The 19,106-nt window shown below is 42.4% G+C and overlaps 1 long non-coding RNA gene across 2 annotated transcripts in view; it reads left to right on the forward strand.

The window, feature by feature from the left end:
• LOC140426540 (uncharacterized) overlaps positions 1-19,106 on the forward strand; it is a 248,442-nt gene that overhangs the window by 61,259 nt on the left and 168,077 nt on the right. Inside the window, exon 4 of one of the 2 annotated variants that reach the window (XR_011948224.1) lies at positions 17,559-18,848. The exons of the other annotated variant lie outside the window; for it this stretch is intronic. This is a non-coding gene — a long non-coding RNA (uncharacterized lncRNA). Of the gene's footprint in view, positions 1-17,558; positions 18,849-19,106 lie in introns of those variants that run through there. 2 annotated transcript variants of the gene reach the window in all.

Here is a 19,106-nt window from a genome sequence, read left to right on the forward strand (position 1 = left end):
TTACTTCATGGAGTTGGCCTTATGCTAATATGGAGGTAATGCATTGTTATTGCCCTGGGCATACTTTATACAATAATATTTTAAACAATGTGATGTGGGGTTGACCATTGCTGTTAATTTGCTGGCAGATAATCCAGACTGACAGCAAGATTGATGGTGTTCTCTTTCTAATGGCTGTTTAAAGGCGCTTTGCTTGAAAAAAGATTTGGGCGGTGTTAAACCAGATCTCCACATGGGCACAAGTCCTTGTATCTCATTTCGCCACATTACTGCAGGCTAACATTTTAAATACACATATAATTTTTTTAAATATATATATTTAATTTAAAGTACCCATTTTTTTTTTTCTAATTAAGGGGCAACTTGGTGTGGCCAATTCACCTACCTTGCACATCTTTTGGGTTGTGGGGGTGAGACCCACCCAAACACGGGGGGAATGTGCAAACCACACGGACGGTGATCCGGTGCCGGATTGAACCCGGGTCCTTAGCGCTGTGAAGCAGCAGTGCTAAGCGCTGTGAAGCAGCAGTGCTAACCACTGTGCCACCCCCTTAAATACTCATACCTACACAAATATTTGTAGCTTTTATTTCAAGCCCTGTGCTCGCGAATCAGAATGACTTTCCAACGTTCATACAAAAATCAGTAGCCACAAATGCAATTACCAACCTTTCCATTACTATTTTGGGTCTGCTCTCATCTTTAGGCTGCGGGGGAACTAAATGTCATTATCAGAGCAACCTTGTTTTTTCTCCTGGTGTCACACAAAGGATGACGAGATCACACCCAGTGCTGGAGGTGGTGGTGGCAATGCTCTTGTTTTGGAATGAAGTAGAGTCATCAAGCCTTACCTAGATGAGACCGTAAGGCAGGGTTTTTCAAACTGAGGGTCACGACTCACGGATTGGTCACGGGTGGGTGTCGGGAGGGTTGTGAAGCAATTGATTGCAGTAGTCCCGATCGCGCGAGAAGTGGCCAACCGCCGCGACATTTTTAAAATTGAGACCGCCGCCCACGACCGGCTTTTAAATGGAACAATGCATTCTTCTGGCCAGAAGGGTGGCAGAGAGCAGGTCTCGTGCCTGGCATGTACACTGATGTCTTGTGCCCTGTATGTCCATACTTTTAGGACAAAATCACGTGGGAGAAATCCCTCCCATTTTCTCGCTACGAGCAACTAAGGTAACAGGACAGAGAAGAACTGAAGGATTGTCGTGGTATAAGGAAGAGAGGGCCAGAGACTCAAACAGGCCAGGATCTCTCAACTGAATCTGCTGGAGAGAGCTGCTCAGGAATGTCAGGACAAAGCAGTGCTAGTGTTAGCTGAAATCGGGAACAAAGCAATCTCAAGATGATTTCTTGAGGTATGGCTTTGTTAATTTTGCTAATGCAAATCAGGATGCAAAGCCCATGAGTGTTATATGCAGAGAAATACTAGCAAGTGAGAGTTTCAAAGCCTCAAAACATCAAAGGCATTTGAAGACTATACATGGCAAGTTCTGGGACAAACGTTTTGTTTTTCAATAGACTGGCCTTATTCAGTCGCATCTGGCTGCGCTGATCAACAATTTTTGTCGCTACTTTCCAGAGGGGAAGTCTCATATATTTTGAAAGAGAAGAGGTGGATGAAAAATCCTTTTGAGACCCCAGAGTCCATTGTTAACTTACAGCTAACTCCAAATGCAGAGACTGAACCCCTGAGCCTCACCTGTGACAGCACATTAAAACACGCCACAAGACCATGAGGTTGTCAGGATTCTGAAGTAGCATCTCCGAGGAATATCCAGTGAGTAAATCAAGCATTTTAATGCTGTTGCCCTTCACAATGACCTAAATGTGGAAGCTTGGATTTTCTGTCCTCCCAAAGATGAAGACAGTACAAAGGAACTGGCTGAAGTCTGCACCTGATATGCGCATTGACCTCTCCTCCTGTGAACCTAATTGGGGTGAAATCATGAGGCCCAAAGAGGCTCACTTGTCACATTAAAGGTAAGCAAAATGGTGGGTCACGAATGTCGGCCAGCGTGGGTCGCGAAGTTCGGCCAGCGTGGGCCCCGAAAGTCGGCCGGTTGGTAAAAGTGGGTCCCAGAGAAAAAAGTTTGAAAACACTGCCAGAAGGGACAAAATCAAATCATGTAGCCAAATAAGATGCCGTGAATTTAGTATTATCCACTGTAAATAAAGGTTAGGAGAAAAGAAAATAATCTCATTAAAACAACAGTGAAGATTTAATTTTTTTACTAAGCAGCCAAAAACAACCAAGGGGTTTCGAATTTTGTTTCAAAGAATGTAACTTCCCATGTATCCTTGGAATATTGTGAGAAATGATCCATGAGGTGTGACTGCCTTGTCAGTTGAAATAAACTGGATGAATAACACGGCAAGCACTTGAACAAATAAACAGTAAGGAATCATCAACAGAATGAAGTACCAGTATCATGATTTAGATTTGCTCTCCTTAATAGTGCTCTTTGATCCCTGGGATTGTAAGCATTATATTCCAAAGAAAACACTGATTCACACAAAGTCAGATACTTGTATCATTTGACATTTCAATGATGCTGAATTAAAAGACCCAATGGCTGCCTCACTCTTCAGTTTGAGTTTATTCCAGTTTCATCATGCAGCTTGACAGGTTTAATTTTCAATACAGATTTCCATGCTCAGCTGTTGAGCGTGCTTTGCAACATCTTACAGTAGCAATTAGTCTAATCTCTCAGATCAAAGGAAGCAGACTGCTGGAGAGCGAGAAAGCCCAGGGTGCAATTAATAATGGGCAGTAAATCCACTTCAGAAATTACTTTTCAGTCAGAAACTAATTCTTTCTGCTTTGAAGTCATGTTTCTTTGCAAAATTGGTCAGCAGACCTCATTTTATTCCATTAAAGTATTTCCGTGCCATTCCCTGAGTATCTGAGTCAAGTGGGCAATTTTTACCACTGAAAAAATATTGATGGGCATTTTTTCTACATCTGCTTATTTTTAATGTTGGTTAAGTTATAGCCTTTAGATCTATGTTATTATTTCAGTAAAAAGTCAATTTTAGTCCAGCATTTTTTAAGGTCTTTATGTGTGACTGCTTTGACTCCAGTATCAGTGGTATAATTATCAAAATGTTCTTGGAGGAAGGGAAAGCGGGGTACCAGGGATGATGAATGGAAGCTGGCAGAACTGTCCTATTTCCTTTTGATCCATTCATTTGTTTAATTTAGTGGAGCAGAGAAACCTCACATAGTTGTGAAGGAAATATTAAGAATCAAGTATTAAACCATATTTATCCATCGTACAGCTACTAAGCTGTGCTAGCCTTGTGTTTAATTCAACCCCTCTGACAATAGAGACCCCCTTCACTTCTCCACACGTCTTCACCAATGAGATTATGTTCAAACGTAGGGAGCCTCATTGAATGGGTGCATCATTGTAGACCAGAACAAAGTTGTCCATAATAAATATGTTAACATGTGGTTATCATTTCCATGCTAAAAGCATGAAACTGTGCTGATCCATAAGTCTTAATGCTAGCTAATGTTAGTTAATAATTCAGAACCAAAATAAAACCCTCCAGATTTTGAGTAGTTTTTGTTCTCTGCTAGTTTGAGTTTTCAGAATTACTTTGCTACTTCCATATGCAAAGCAGCTCCAAAAATATCAAAAGATGCCAGCATTCAACAGTATCGCCTCGTCACCGCTATCTTTCAAATGTAGTACTCAATACGCCAGTACCTTCTCAGAAACTAGGACAATTACAGAATGACAAAATTACAGTACAGAAAGGAGGCCATTCAGGTCATGACTCTTTGAAGGAACTATCCAATTAGTCCCACTCCCCCGCTCTTTCCCCATAGCCCTGCACATATTTTCCTTTTCAAATATTTATCCAATCCCCTTTTTGAAAGTTACCATTGCATTTGTTTCCACCATAATGTCAGGTAGTGTTTTAACTTTTAAGGCAAGTTCCTAAAATATTAAGAACATAAAAAATATAATTTTAATTTGAGGGTGGAGCAATATTGTTCCTGTTACAAATATCAAAAGCTTTATTTTTGTTGGCTGCATTGGTACGGAGCCCACTAACTTCCTACATGGAAACCAACTCATCTTAATCCAGCCCTTTATGATTCACCTACACAGCCAGTATTTAAATGCTTTCTACTTCCCTGTATCATTATTGAAGCAGATCTGAAGCCCATTTAATGTCCCTAGTGTGATTACTTTGCAGCACAGTGTCTCAGGAAAGACTCCTGTTATTATCCTTAAGGGATCAATGCCATCACAGCAGGATTATCGACACGGACAAGCATGTAATAGAGGTTTGTTCATCTTTCCTTAAGATATATTGTGCCTATTAATGGATCCTGTGCATCATTTGGTGGATTAAAAAAATGAGTAATTAAATTTAGTTTAGCAGCTGACAAAAAGTGAACTCTGTGAGATATGAGTGACTTCTGTGGAACTGTTAACTCATCGGCCATTTAATTAGGTTAAACTAGCTTGCAATTAATTTTCTAAGAAAGCTCTTCCAACATTCAAAGAGTTTTCTGTTATGAACTAGCCTAAACTTGATAAGATTGTTGAAGTGACTGAAGTAATGCGATATGTTCTGGAAATGGGTGTGTAGCCGTTTAGGTGGTGACTGTGATCGAATGAGGTGCCTAAGTAGGGGAACATTCATCTAACTGATTTAAGTAGAAAACGACTAGTTCAGGAATGTGAAGGATGAGAAGGAAAACAAAAAAATATATGTATATTTTCACTTTAAAATTCATGGAACGTTGCTTCATTGGGATCAGTGTAGAGTCACAGCATTGCAAAACAGGGATTAAAACCTTGATAGATTGGAACAATGCCGTAACGATCTCATTTCTCTTTGAAGTAGTTGTATTACCGACATAACATATTCATTTTGTATTTAACCAATAAGGGGTCTAAACAATCCTTTTCCCAATTATTCATCGGCAGATCACAATGCATTTCAAAACGCAGAGGGAAAGAAAATTAATCTAAGAATTGAACCCATGATTTTGAGCTGAATTGGGACCGTGACTAGGATCACAGTAGGACACCTATGAATGGTGGCGTTCTGGTGGAGATAGAATCAGGCTGGGCTGCAGTGCCAACTGTGATCTCAGCTCAGTACTCGCTAAATAAACTGACCCAGAAAGAAAGGAATTCATGGTACCAATACAGCGGCTGGGGCCAAAGCCTGCCCTCTGGGGAGGTTGGGGGAGTAAACCGAGGGGAATTAAGTGCATGATTTGTTCATGAAGGCGCACAGCAAATGACAAATTAACATGTTTCACTTATGGGATTGAGATGACAGGATTGTCAGCTTTCACAACAATCACAGAAATGAGTACAGTCAATTTTCATTCTGAAAGAGACGAGGAGAAAAATCCTATTCCTGAATTGGAGCCAGACTAAACGAGAGTTTGTGACAAATCAATGTTAGCTTAGTAAAGATTTTATTTGTCTTGGGGAGAGGATCCAATCAGAACTCCTTTTGTATTGATTCAAGTCCATATTGAACAGAAAACAGATTTTAATTCAATTATCAGAAATGAAAGGGTAAAAAGTAACCAAAGACAACCATCTATGGGGCTAACTGAGTTCACATCTGTTTTGTTGGCAAATGTTTCGCACATGTCCTTTTGGCTGCAAACTATTACTGTTAGTAATGCAACAGCCTGGGAACATTGGATATTTTCCCTTGTAGTAGCAAAACTTTCCCACCTCAATCAGAGCATTCACAATGCTAAAGTGAAGCAAAGTTACTTGAATCTGAGGAGAGCGTTTAAAAATAATCACATTTCAATATGGAACATATTAACTCGAACGACCCTCCTGGCTGCTGGACTGCATAATCTTAAAATAGCACAACCACATTAAGAAGCACAAACCTGGCCTTCTTGATTGTGGGTGGAATGTGTCTTGTTAATGCAGCTTCAAGCTTCTTTTATGTGGGGTGTTCTCATGGAAATACATCAGTCACGATGTCCCCAAAGGAATGTGGTATTGAATGAACTTTTTTTATATAAAAATAATTAAATGTTGGCACTTACAAAATTAAAAACATTTAATGTTAGGCTAGGCCAGCATCTCTGTAGGAGAGACTTGACTCAGTACCAGAAAGTTCCGACTGTTGGAGTCACTGACTCAATGATATTTGAATTCTTTTCACTTCACTGGGTGCGTTTTCCTACGCGGTTTGAGCCGAGCAACGGCAAGAAGCACAACTGTCAGGACCACCTGTTTCTCACAGCAACACATTGCTCCTCAACTTGTTTCCAGAACATTCCTGCTGGCAGTTCTGAAGAGGCCAGTCATGAAATGTATCTTGCCCTCACAGCGGGGGAAAAAAAAGGAGATGCATGTTATTTTTTCAGCATTTAATCAGTTGATCTGGAAGGGGGCAAAATGACATTGATCCTGTTGTACCCAGGGCAGCTGTGGTTGTGACCCAAAGGATTAACGAAAGGGATGGCCCAAGCTCGTAATAATTAAAGACTGAACAAGATTATGTTGATCCAAGCAGGTACACGGATGCAATCGGAGATAGAAATAAAGATGATTCCTACCCCCCTTCTTGCAATAAATCTCATCTCTTCAGCAAAGCAGAACACATGGGTCAAAATATCTGAGCTGTGCCATGCTGCATGAACTATGAGAAGATGCTCTAATTCACACACCGCGTCCTCCAGACGGACTGGTTAAGACAGTTGCTTCAATTTGGCACAGGTCACTGGCGATTTCCACAACAGATGCCGTTAGCAATTCAAAGCCCCTGTGGAGATCAGTGATCAAACACAACTTGATCCCAAATTCACATCTGTCACTTCTACTTTAATGTCAGATTTTAAGCAAGGGCAGTAGGGTGGGAGGGGTGCAGTGCACGACCTTTTCTGGGTAGCTGCTGCTTAAATTTGCAAGTGGCACACTTACCAAAGTTGATCGGGAAAATATACAATTAGTTGGCAGAAAAAAGGTACTGATTATTCTTTCAAGTTAGGGTTGGATTACAAATGCACGAAGAATCATTTGCATTTCAAGAGAGATTACTATTATTCTTTTTCCTTTAAGAAAATCTTTTTCAACGTTGCTTTGGGTCTCCACTATAATAAGTCTGTAACTAACTAATTTTAAAACTAGAATACAAAATGGAACACTTAATATTTAGGTCATTCCCTTTCTAGAAGGAGGTCCCAATCCCTCACACATTAAATACTAATTTAGTGTGGTTGGAGTATAAATCTGGTGTGCATTTTTGCATCATCTTTGATCCCAAAAAACGAAGCCTATTTACTGTTTTTTTTAAAAAGTCTGAATCACACCAAACACTTAAAGACCAGTTTGCATTTCCAATCTTAACATGGTATTCCAGTTAATAACTTGATGACTGTAGTTATTCACATTGCTGATTATAGGGAGACTGGGTATCATTTATTTTGTCTTTTGAACTTTCAACTCGCTCCTTGTGTATTCAATCCTCACTACAAATCTGCATAAGAGATCAAAATGTAACTTCCGCATACAGTCACTCAAAACAATACCTTCCATCCACTGTCTTCAAGATTCATTTCATACCGCCTCAGAAAATGCATAAGTATTAGTAATTAGAATGACACAGCACATCTGATGGGAGATTTGATGCTTTGTGGGTTTTCCAATTAAGTGGCCTCCATGAAATTGTCTGAAGGTCAGTTGAGCTGATTCAAACGGTGACTGAAACTTGACCTGCCACAGAAGCCACAGTTGTCAGCACTCACAAGTGATAAGAGTTCAGTGGGAGACAAGGCACAGAGCTGTGCGAATGAATCATCAGCTTTGCTGCAATTACTTCCACTGATTAAAAAAAAAACCAAATCATTGACTGTTCAGACGTAAATTTGACTTCCTCTCAGCTTGATCAGACATCCACTCCACAAGACCACAAGGATAACGAAAACTAAAACAAGTTAGCTTTCTGTACCTCATAAGACAACAAATGTTTATTGCAATGTCCTGCCAGAGGTTACTTTGTGATGGAGAAAGTAGTTTGGAAGAGGATCTTTAACATGATTCAATCTGTTATTTGCCTGGAAGGCAAATTGTGTTCATCCAATAAAATGGCCTTTATTGTGACCACCATCCCCAATTAGTCAAATATTGCTACAAACCAGATGACCCTTATTGAATCGAGCATTCGATTTTTCAAGTTTTTGATTTAATCCAGGAGTTTTCATCACAATTCTGAAACACCAACAGAAAACGCCAGCAAGTTGAGGCCCATGGAGAGGAACAGATAACTATGTTGCTGGCACAAATCTTTCATCAAAATAGATGAGGGTCTCGATAGATGCTGACTGGGCTGGTGTGGGTTTCAAGCATTCTCTTAGCTTTTCCTTTTTTTTGTTTTCAAAATCTCCCTTTTAGTTCTAAGGTTCACCCACTCCGATTTCATTTTTTTTTAATCTTATCAGATTCCTGCAGCTCACGCATTGACAGCTGTTGAGCGTGGACTTCTTTGTGGCTATGATTGATGTTGTCCCATGGCTGGCCAGCAGGAGGTGCATTTCTGCCACGATAGCTTGGAAATAGGCATTCCCCACTTAAAAGTAAGTAGTTCTATGCATTTGGTACAACAGATCCCTCACATCTTTGGAGGACTTTGGCTGCTCTGGAGTTTGAGGCTATAAGACATCATGTCAGTAGCACATAACATTCAGATTCCTCTCCAGATTCAAAAGAAAATACTGGAAATCTGAAACAAAAACAGAACACGTGAGAAATACTCAGTAGGTCACTCAGCATCTGTGAAGAGAGAAACAGAACTAACGTTTCAGTCCATCATATTTCTTCACAATCTTTCAACAACTTTGTACAACTTTCAACAGTTCTGATGAAAAGTCATCGACCTGAAATAGCAATGATATTTCACTCTCCACATATGCTGCCTGGCCTGCTGAGTATTTCCGAATTTTCTGGATTTCCCCTCCCCTTCTGTTCTATGAATTGTTTTGAAATTCTGGCTTCGCCCTATAACCATATGGAAAATTTTAAGAACAGTTTACAATTTTGACATGCAAGACTGCCAATCGACTGCAATCCGAATTAGGAGTTCCCAATACTTCATAAAGAAAGTTCTACAGCTTCAACATTGTTCCCTTCCTTCTCCTCTTCTAAAGAAAGTTCCTCAGCTTTAACATAGTTCCCTTCCTTCTCCTCCTTTTCCATTTGAAAGACTATGGGCTGGATTCTCCGATTTTGAGGCTTCGTCTGGAGGAAGTGGCTGGTTTTGTGACAAAAGATTCGGCGAGGCCCCAGCACCGGTGCTTCGACCGGTGAGGGGCTAGCAGCCGCACCACGCAAAACGCACGGCCTTCCCGATATAAACGCTGGAGAATTGCCGGGTTTGTGGCCGCTCATGCTCACGGCAACGACCTGCAGCGGTCGCGCCATACAACGTAGCACCGACCTGCCAGATAGTGCCCGGGCCAGCCCCCCAGCCCTCGCCGAAGCCCCCCGGCCAGCAATATGGCTTCACCCCTCGACTGGCGGCGCTGGACACAGCCCGCAGGTGCCACTCCGGGTTCACGAAAACTGAGAGCACACGTGTCCCGTGCCTTCGGGAGCGCGGATCATCGGGGGCAGAGCATCAGGGGAAGTCCTTCAGGTAGCATCCTTGAGGCCATCCTAATGGCATGCGCCGTACTCCTTTGATGATGCCATTTTGGAGAGGGAGGAGCATCCGAAAACACGCGCCGCACCCGATTCGGTCGAAACAGAGATTCTCCACCCAATCGCCAATTACGATATTGGCATCGGGCACGGAGAATCCCGCCTTATGCTCTCCTGTCGCAGGAGAATTGTAACTGATTTGCGTTCTCCTGGGAGCGCAAATCCGGGAAGCAATTCCGTATCCCTTGCTGTGCAGATTTATGCGTGGTGAGGAATACGAGGGCCGCAATTGGGTCACTCGCTCAAAAAGCGAAGTCTGTGGGCTGGCAATCCACCCCCGCGGCATGCAAATTAGATCCCCCCCGCACCGCAAAGCAGCACTCCACCGCCGGATTGCCTGGGTGCCCACCTTTCCCCCCCCAAGGACGAGGAGTGACCCGATGTGCCCCTCCCTCGGGATTTCCTAAGTAGGGAGATTCCCCCCCTCTCCCCCCTCCAAGGGACCTCCTTAACAGGCAGATGCTCCCCAGGAATCCCCTGAATAGGGAGACCACCCCCCAGGATCCCATGAATACGGAGACCCCCTAACTAAAGAAATCCCCCGCAGAGACCCCTAACTGAAGGAATCCTCCTGCAGAGACCCAATAACAAAAGGGAGCCTCCACAGAGCCCAGTCACTGCATTCCAAGCACTCAAGCGTGTGATTGCAATGTACTTACCACTCTTTGATGTGGTTGATGTTTGTGAACATTGGGGTTTTAGCATTCAAAGTCACTCATCCATGAAGGGAGATGAATGAATCAAGGCTACAGCTATTTTGTGGAAGCTGTCAATCGTGGCCCACTGCTAGAAAGGGATGAATGGCTTGCAGCTAATGGATCGGAGGGGTTGAAACACAGATCACAGCTTTCTCCTTCCAGGAATGGACATGTGGTGCTTCCAGGTAAGTGTTACAGCCGTAATGTTTTTCATTGCCCTTGTCTGGACTGCTCTCTAGCATTAAGATAGGGGTCTAGGGCCCCTTTAGTCAGGGGCCCTGTAGGGTTACGGAAGGGGTCCTTTCATTAGGGGTTTTCTGTGGGGCGGTTCCATTAGGTAGGGGGTCTCTGTGGGGGATTCCTTCAGTTAGGGGGTCTCTGTGGGGGGTTCCTTCAGTTAGGGGGTCCCAGAGGGGCGTCTCCCTATTCATGGGGTCCCTGGGGGAGTTTCTCTATTTGGTGGGTCTCTTGGGGGGTGTCTCCCATTTTGGGAGGCCTTTGGGGGAGTCTGGTACAGGGGGTGGACAATGTAGTGCATTGTGGCAGGGGAGGGTGGCCCTTGGGGGCAACCCCCATAAGGAATTACCCCCTTGGCCCACCACATTAGGCTCACGTTTGGTGAGACCTGTTATAAGCCCCGCCCACGTGATGTGGTGGGGCGATTAGGGTGCCGGGCCCACTAAATGGATCAATAAGACCCATTTGCATTCATTTATATCCTCCTGCTAGCGCACAGGTGTGAAATTCTACCCTGCCGCCAGCGGGTGTCAGAGCTTCGCTTTCAGATCAGTGCCCTCTGACGCCCAGCGCCAATCATGATTGTTCGATTCTCCGTCCCAAGGGAAACGCGCGATGGACATCCCGGGATGGAGAATTCACCCCCTCTTTGGAATCAATCTAATGAACCTCCTCTAAATTGCCTCCAATGCAACTACATCCCTGCTCAAGGGGACCAAACTGTACAGAATACTCCAGGTGCGGTCTCACCAATGACATGTACAATTTCAATTTTTCCAACCAAAATGGATAAACTCACGTTAAACTCCATCTGCTAAATTTTGGCTCACTCACTTAACCTATCCATATCCATTTGTAAATTTCTTATTTCCACATTGCAACTTACTATCCCACCTATTTTACTGTCACCTGCATATCTGGCTATAGTACCTTCTATCCTTATATCCAAGTCATTAATATAGATTATAAATAGTTGGGGGCCCGAGGACCGAACCCTGTGGCACCTCACTAGCTACATCTTGCCAACCAGAAAAAGACCCATTTATCATGACTCTTTGTCGGTTAGCCAGTCTTCTATCCAAGCTAATAAGATACCCCTAACTCCATGTGATCTTACCCTGTGTATTAACCTTTTGTGCAGAACCTCATCAAATGCCTTCTGGAAGTCCAGATATACTACATCTACGGGATCCCCAATATCTACTTGGCATTTTACATCTTCAAAGAGCTCTAGCAAATTAGGCAAACACTAATTACCCTTCATAATTACCATTCTGACTCTGATGGATTACGTTTTGACTTTCCAAATGTTCTGTTATTACTTCCTTAATAATGGATTCTAGCAATTTCCCAAGACAGATGTTAAACTAACTGGCCGAGAGTTTTCTACTTTCTACCTCCCTCCCTTTTTGAATATGCGCATTACATTAGCATTTTTCTAATCCACTGGAATCTTTCCTGCATCCAGGGAAGTTTGGAATTTTATAACCACTGGAGCCACCATTTCCACTGCCACTTCCTTTAAGGCCTCAGGATGTAAGCCATCGAGCCCTGGGGAATTGTCCATCTTTAATCCCAATAGTTCATAGAATCAAGTGCAGAAGGAGGCCATTCAGCCCATCAAGTCTGCACCGGCCCTTACAAAGGGCACCCTACTGAAGCCCACATATCTACCCTATCCCTGTAACCCAGTAACCCCCACTTAACATTTTTTGGACACAAAGGGCAATTTAGCATGGCCAATCCACCTTTGAACTGTGGGAGGAAACCGGAGCACCCGGAGGAAACCCACGCATACACTGGGAGAACGTGTAGACTCCGCACAGACAGTGACCCAGCCGGGAATCGAAACTGGGACCCTGGAGCTGTGAAGCAACTCTGTTAACCACTATGCTACGGTGCTGCACAAGTTTATTCAGTACTTTTTCCCTATTTATGACGATTGTTCTAAGTTCCTTACTTTCTATTACCTCTTCCTTACCTCTTACTGCACTTTCACAGACCGCGTTCAAAGCACAAAAGGATTTATTAATAAGGAGAATTGTAAAGCAGCCCACAGCAGCTGTATGGCTGATGTTAGGTCCCTACATGTCTTCTGCCTAAGTGAGGGCTCCAACCCCTGGGATAATTACCCTTACTCAGTCCCAATTTCTCCCCCCCCCGCCCCCCCCCCCCCGCCCCCTCAAGCCAGGTGACCCTTAATCTGCTGCGTTGCCCTTAAAGGGACAAACACCACAAATCACCATACCAAGGGATCTTGAACATGTTTTCATTGATTTGAATGACAGCTCCTGATGCATTGTACACTGGTCCTCCAAGAAAAACAAAGTAGGGAAATTGTATCTTTAAATCACGATCTTGGCAGCTGAACTCTCACCAGACGTCAAACCTTGGGTGTGAGCAACTCTCTCTCTCATGTTTAAGCTGCTTAAAAGTTCTGTTTGAACTTGATAGTTATGAAGAAATTATTCCCTGTGCCTGATGGATTTAAAGCCCTTGGGTCAGCTGAGGCAGCAGCCAAATCAAAACTGACTGGTGACATAACCACTGGCATCTTCTATTATTCTCTGACAATGAACATTACCTTTATAATGGTATCAACGACAAGTTACACTGGGCAGTTACCGTAATCCAAAAAAAGGTGCTTGGTATTGGTGGGTCAACCAAGCACCTTTAAAAGGTGGTCAGCCTTGTTTTAAAAAAATTAATTTTCAACCTGCAAAGAAAGTATTCCACACACAACTATGATATTTGAATCAGCTTTGCTTACTTTTTAGCAAGCAATTAGGAATATATTGATTATGTTAACATGATGATATTATTAACTGATCAAAAAAGAAGCCCTACTTGTGTAGAAAACAGAGATAGACATTCAATTGTAGTGCTGCTGTCAGGGGTGTCACCTGGCCAAATGCGGGTGTTGTGGGGGGGGATACTGAGTTGTGGGTGCGAGAGAGATTATTGAATGGCTGTGTATCTAGGCCAATATTCCTCCCTATCACTACTGCAAACAAAATAACTGGTCATTTTTATCAACTGTATGAGGGAAATGCTGCCTCATAGTTGCCTGATCTGGGCATTCAGGTCCATAGTTCCATTGAAGTGGCAGTGCAGGTGGATAAGGTGGTCAAGAAGGCATTCGGCATGCTTGCCTTCATCGCCGGGCATTGAGTACAAGAGTTGACAGGTCATGTTACAGTTGTATAAAACTTTAGTTGGTCCACATTTGGAATATTGTGTGCAGTTCTGGTCACCACACTACCAGAAGGACATGGATGCTTTGGAAAGAGTGCAAAGAAGGTTTACCAGGATGTTGCCTGGTCTGGAGGGTGTTTGCTATGAGGAGAGTAACTCAGATTGTTTCTGTTGGAAAGACTGAAGCTGAGGATAGACCTGATTGAGGTTTACAGATTTACGAGAGGGATAGACAGGGTGAATAGTCAGGAGCTTTTCCCCTGAGTGAAAGACTCAATTACAATGGGACGCAGGTTCAAGGTGAGAGGGGGAAAGTTTCGGGGAGATGTGCGGGGAAAGTTTCGCACAGAGAGTGGTGGGTGCCTGGAACGCATTGCCGGTGGAGGTGGTGGAGGCAGGCACGATAGCAATGTTCAAGATGTATCTTGGTAGACACATGAACAGGCATGGAATGGAGGGATACAGATCATTTGGGCAATAAGTAGCAGGTTCTAAATAAGGAATCTGGATCAGTGTAGGCTTGGTGGGCAGAAGGGTCTGTTGCTGTGTTATAATGTTCTTTGTTCTGCCTATTGCCCACAGAGCGTCAATATTTTAGTATCATAAATAATTCATAAAGATAGGGTATCCTTAATTGGAAGTCTTCCTATCTATATTTATCTTAACGCACAGTTCATTTTTAAAAGCATTGGTGCCGAGTATTCAGATAGAGCATAGATCTTCAATTCAAGGTTGGCATATATTTGAGCAACTGATGCGAAAATCGATATACCATAAGTAAACGCACCAAAAAAAAAACTTGTGATCAACATTTCTAATAAAATGACAGTTCATAGCCCATGGATCCTCCTGTGTGTCAACATTTCATTTACAGCTGTGCCTCCTGTGCATAAGCAGTTGTATTGTTTTACTCCGTGATGTCATTCTGATGCCACAGTAAATTTTTTAAACTAAATTTAGAGTAGCCTATTTTTATTTTTTCCAATTAAGGGGAAATTTAACATGTCGAATCCACCTTCCAGGCACATCTTTGGGTTGTGGAGGTGAGACCCACGCAGACTCGGGCAGAATGTGGAAACTCCACACTGACAGTGACCCGGAGCCGGGTTCAAACCCGGGTCCTCAGTGCTGTGAGGCAGCAGTGCTAAACACTGAGCCACCGTTCCGTCCTGATGCCACAATGAACATAATCACTCATTTGGATATCATATCCTAACGTTAGTTCAGTATCTTGAGGATAAGATGAATCCCAACACTATTTCTTTCCCATATCAAAATTTTAATGATGAATTACACAGGGCAAAAAAACAGTTGTAATCCAGGACCACACTGGAGCACAGTATCCATCACTGGTTTCCTGCACATGCGCAGAGGTGTATCGGTGGCCATCTATGTAGCCACCTTGTGTTGGCAGGTGACACACTGTTTATGTCGATCTAATTGGAACCACTAAGGCCGGGGTTTTCCTGGATATCAGCAAAAGGCCAAAACGTGGCAAAAGCAGCGTTGAAGTTGCTGACAGCAACGGCGGCTTTCTCCGCCCTATAGTGTAGCACTTGGAGGAAAACTTGAAGTTACTGGTTTTGCAACGTATTGCTTGCGGAGCAGCCTCTGATTAAGCAACTCAAGCAGCAGAAAATCAGGCACCATTTTTAAAGGCTGCCCCAATGTATAGTGTGCAAACCACTTCACCCTGGAAACCCCCCACCTGACTCCTGCTCTAGCACAACTCGGGCACCCCATGTCAGGAATCCTGTTGGAATTCCTCCTGGCACTGCCCAGAGGCATTGCCTGGGTAGTAATCTGCATGACCCTCTTCCCATGAAGATTACACTCACCTGAGCTTCCCCAGGAGATCTGCTCGCCAAGTGCACGCCTACAGAAACCAGTTGTGATTCACGTTGTTCTACCATGCATGGATTTTTTGACGGGGCAGGTTTGTTTCTGGCATTGGGGCCTGATAATTACATCGTGATTTATTATAATGATGTTCCCGACGTTGAACATCACTAACTGGGGGGGAATGGGAAAATCACGTCATGCATGTTTACCCCTATATAAAACGGGACTTTGCCATTTCTCACGAAGTTTTCCGCTCCCGTCGGCAAACTTGTCCAATGCAAGTGTGACCAGAAAATCCCGGCCCATATACAGATGTGTTGCAATGCATACAGGATTCTGGGAATGGCACCAAATGCTTTCCTTTCTACTGCCTTCTCTATTCCACAACATAATCGCCTGAGTGAACATAAAGCACGTTTCATGGAGTTGGCACCATCATGTGCACTAAGTGGGTTTCAAAGAGTTCCACCTGATATTGTCCATGGAATGCTGTAGATTATATCACAAGAAAAAAAGCTTATTTTTTTGTTTCTTTTCCCCCTTTTTAATTGAATCAAACATCTTTCTATCTCCAGCCATTCTAAATAAAATAGGATGAAATAAAGCAAACAGATATTTACGACTTTGCGGCATCGCAGAACAGAGAAGATGCTTTTAATGCTTTTTGTTTCATTACGATGACTATTTGAGCCTGGAATTAACCGTTATAATATAACTTGTGTCTGGGTCACAATAACCTTTAAGACCATGCCATGCAAGCAACAGCCCAGCAATTCCTTTATAAATATATACTAAGCACAAACAGGATGAGTGGAAAATTCAGATCATACCTCATAGCCAAGATGGATGAAAACAACCCGCTGAGTCAATGATTTGTGATTTTCATATACTGCCTCTTACGAGTCTTATATAATTGTCTACACATGTACCACACATGCACAAACGCTCATACATTCACTCACACACACATACACTGTACAATCAAAGAGAGGCGTAGTCATAGGGCATTCCACTGAACACTTCCAGTACTTTACACAAAGCCATCATACCGGCCAACTAGCTGACTTATATGTCACATCCACCTAACAAGCCATTCTATTCTCTACAAACATCATTCAAGACAGGAAAAGCGATTTTCTCCCACTTATTTTTGCACTTAAAACCAGTCAGAGGTTTTTCTTTCTGTATTTCATTGAAAAGACAATGTCCTTTTTGTTTACATGCTACGTGCACTGGGAATTTGCAATTATTTAAACAGATGCCTTTTCGTAATGTAAAACCCAGAAACAGAATCGGTCACGCTAACCAAGTTTTACCATAAACAGACTGTAATCATGCAAAACAGTGCTGTGGTCCCCCTATATACCATCTAACCACAGAGATTCAAGCTGATGAAAACTGCTGTGTGTTAAACATTCTATATGGATTCTGCCTTTGTGTGTACATTTTAAATACATCCTTTCAACATTTGTATGAATAATCATCTCTTTCCTTTGTGCAGATTCCAGACTTATCCACAGGCAATGTAGTGTATTATTCAAAAAGCATGCCATTTGAAAAGGAATTTCTTTGTAAGGTGCTTTTCTTGCTGTCACCATTATATATTTAATTGCCTTTTCTACCAAACTTTCCATTCTCAATGGTTGAAACTTTTGGAGGGGGGAAAAATATCTTTCAGCGAGCACAATCAATCATTGCTTCCTCGTCGTTACGGGTACATTGTGAGCACAAAAGATAATAATAGCCAGAGATTTATTTTTCAACGAAACAGTTTTCAAAAATTCCTGCAAGTCATTCAACTGCAGAAAATAAAAGAAAGAATCAGAGAGATTCCACCTATACTCCTTGTTCTGAATTTTCACTCTTTTTGCAGACATGAATTTGATTAGGCATCTTTACAGCAAGAATTAAACGGCAAAAGAACTGCACTCTGCAGACTGAGGAGGAGTTCGGACTCTTAATAAGAGTTGCACAGATCTGGGAATTTTCCCCATTTTAAATTCTAATGCATTTGCTGGTGGTTTCAGGGAACATTCAACGCTGTCGGTGAGTTTGATGCTATTGGAGAAACCATCGACCGTTGATTGTACCTTGTAGCTAACCTCCTCCACCTGCCTTTGGGCTAGTTCAGCCCAAGCAGCTTGGTTTGAAACCCATTTGTTATGACAGGAGCTAACAGGATTGTTATAAATAATTTCAGGGAATGTGAGAAACAAGTCCCAGCAAAGGTCACAATCAACATTCATTGCTGTCGGTGGGTTTAACTATATGGTAAAGCTCGCTGATCAATGAATGCAACTGTGGCCCAGATTTTAGCAATGGCGCCAACGGAATTGACATTGGACTAGCAGAACTGCCAGTGATCCAAGGATGCGTTTGTACAAAGAAATTAGCCTTATCTGGACTTTGCATTCTGTGGTGTGGATAAGTCATCAAATTCAACCTGTGATTTATTCATAATTGACTGTGAGGATTCAAATCCCTTTCTGAAATCGATAGAATGTGTGTTGTAGCTATTACATTTTGAAAATAACATCAGATTTCAACATTTTTTTCAAACTTCCTGAAAGACTTGGTCTGTGCAACTGAGATACTCACTTCAGTTAGGAAGTGGTGATTACAAAAGAGTGGTAAAGACCCAACCAGGCATGTGTATATATATCATTGTGAAAATGGCCGACTCAACAGCTTTTCCAAATGCTTCACCAATGAGAAAATGTCCATGCATTCTGAAGCAGCTGACACAAATTGGGACGGCTGTTTGCGAAGTGATCATGTAAAAATAAGTGAACCAACATAAAGCAAACAAGGATTCATTCAAGGATTTGAACAAAATGAATTATCTTTAAACAGTTGATCTCAATTGGACTAGATCATAATCCTTTTCGATCTCAACCATTTACATTAGTTTTTTGCCAGGTTCATGCTGGACTTCGCCTCTGGCCTTCAGGGTTGGCACTCACAATTCACAAAGAGAGCAACCTCTTCTGTTTGCCACAGCTCTCTAGTAACACTGCATGTATTATCAAATGACCGTCACCCATGTCTCCAGCTTACTTCACAGGACGCACATCATTTATTGAATGTTTTCTTTCCGTGTTATATATTTTTATGTAATGAAAATGTTACGGAAAATAAACTTTGGGTTTGTCTCCAAAAACAATTCTCCTCTCATATTCTATACATGTGCCAGATGGCACTGTCATACATGTCAGATGATGATCAAGAAACGTTTACAGTAACCTTTTTAAATAGGCATACTGTAACCTTTTTAAATAGGCATACTGATAAAGAAAATGTGCTTTGCTGGTATTTCAAATGGTATTTCAAATAGTTTTCGGAGCTTGCTGCCAAAACAAATATTTAACAGTGTCACACTGTATGATAGCACATTCAACTGAGCTTACTCCAGACTGTTGGA

The sequence above is a fragment of the Scyliorhinus torazame genome, chromosome 7 (genome assembly GCF_047496885.1).
Source record: "Scyliorhinus torazame isolate Kashiwa2021f chromosome 7, sScyTor2.1, whole genome shotgun sequence".
In the NCBI taxonomy this organism is placed as follows: domain Eukaryota; kingdom Metazoa; phylum Chordata; class Chondrichthyes; order Carcharhiniformes; family Scyliorhinidae; genus Scyliorhinus; species Scyliorhinus torazame.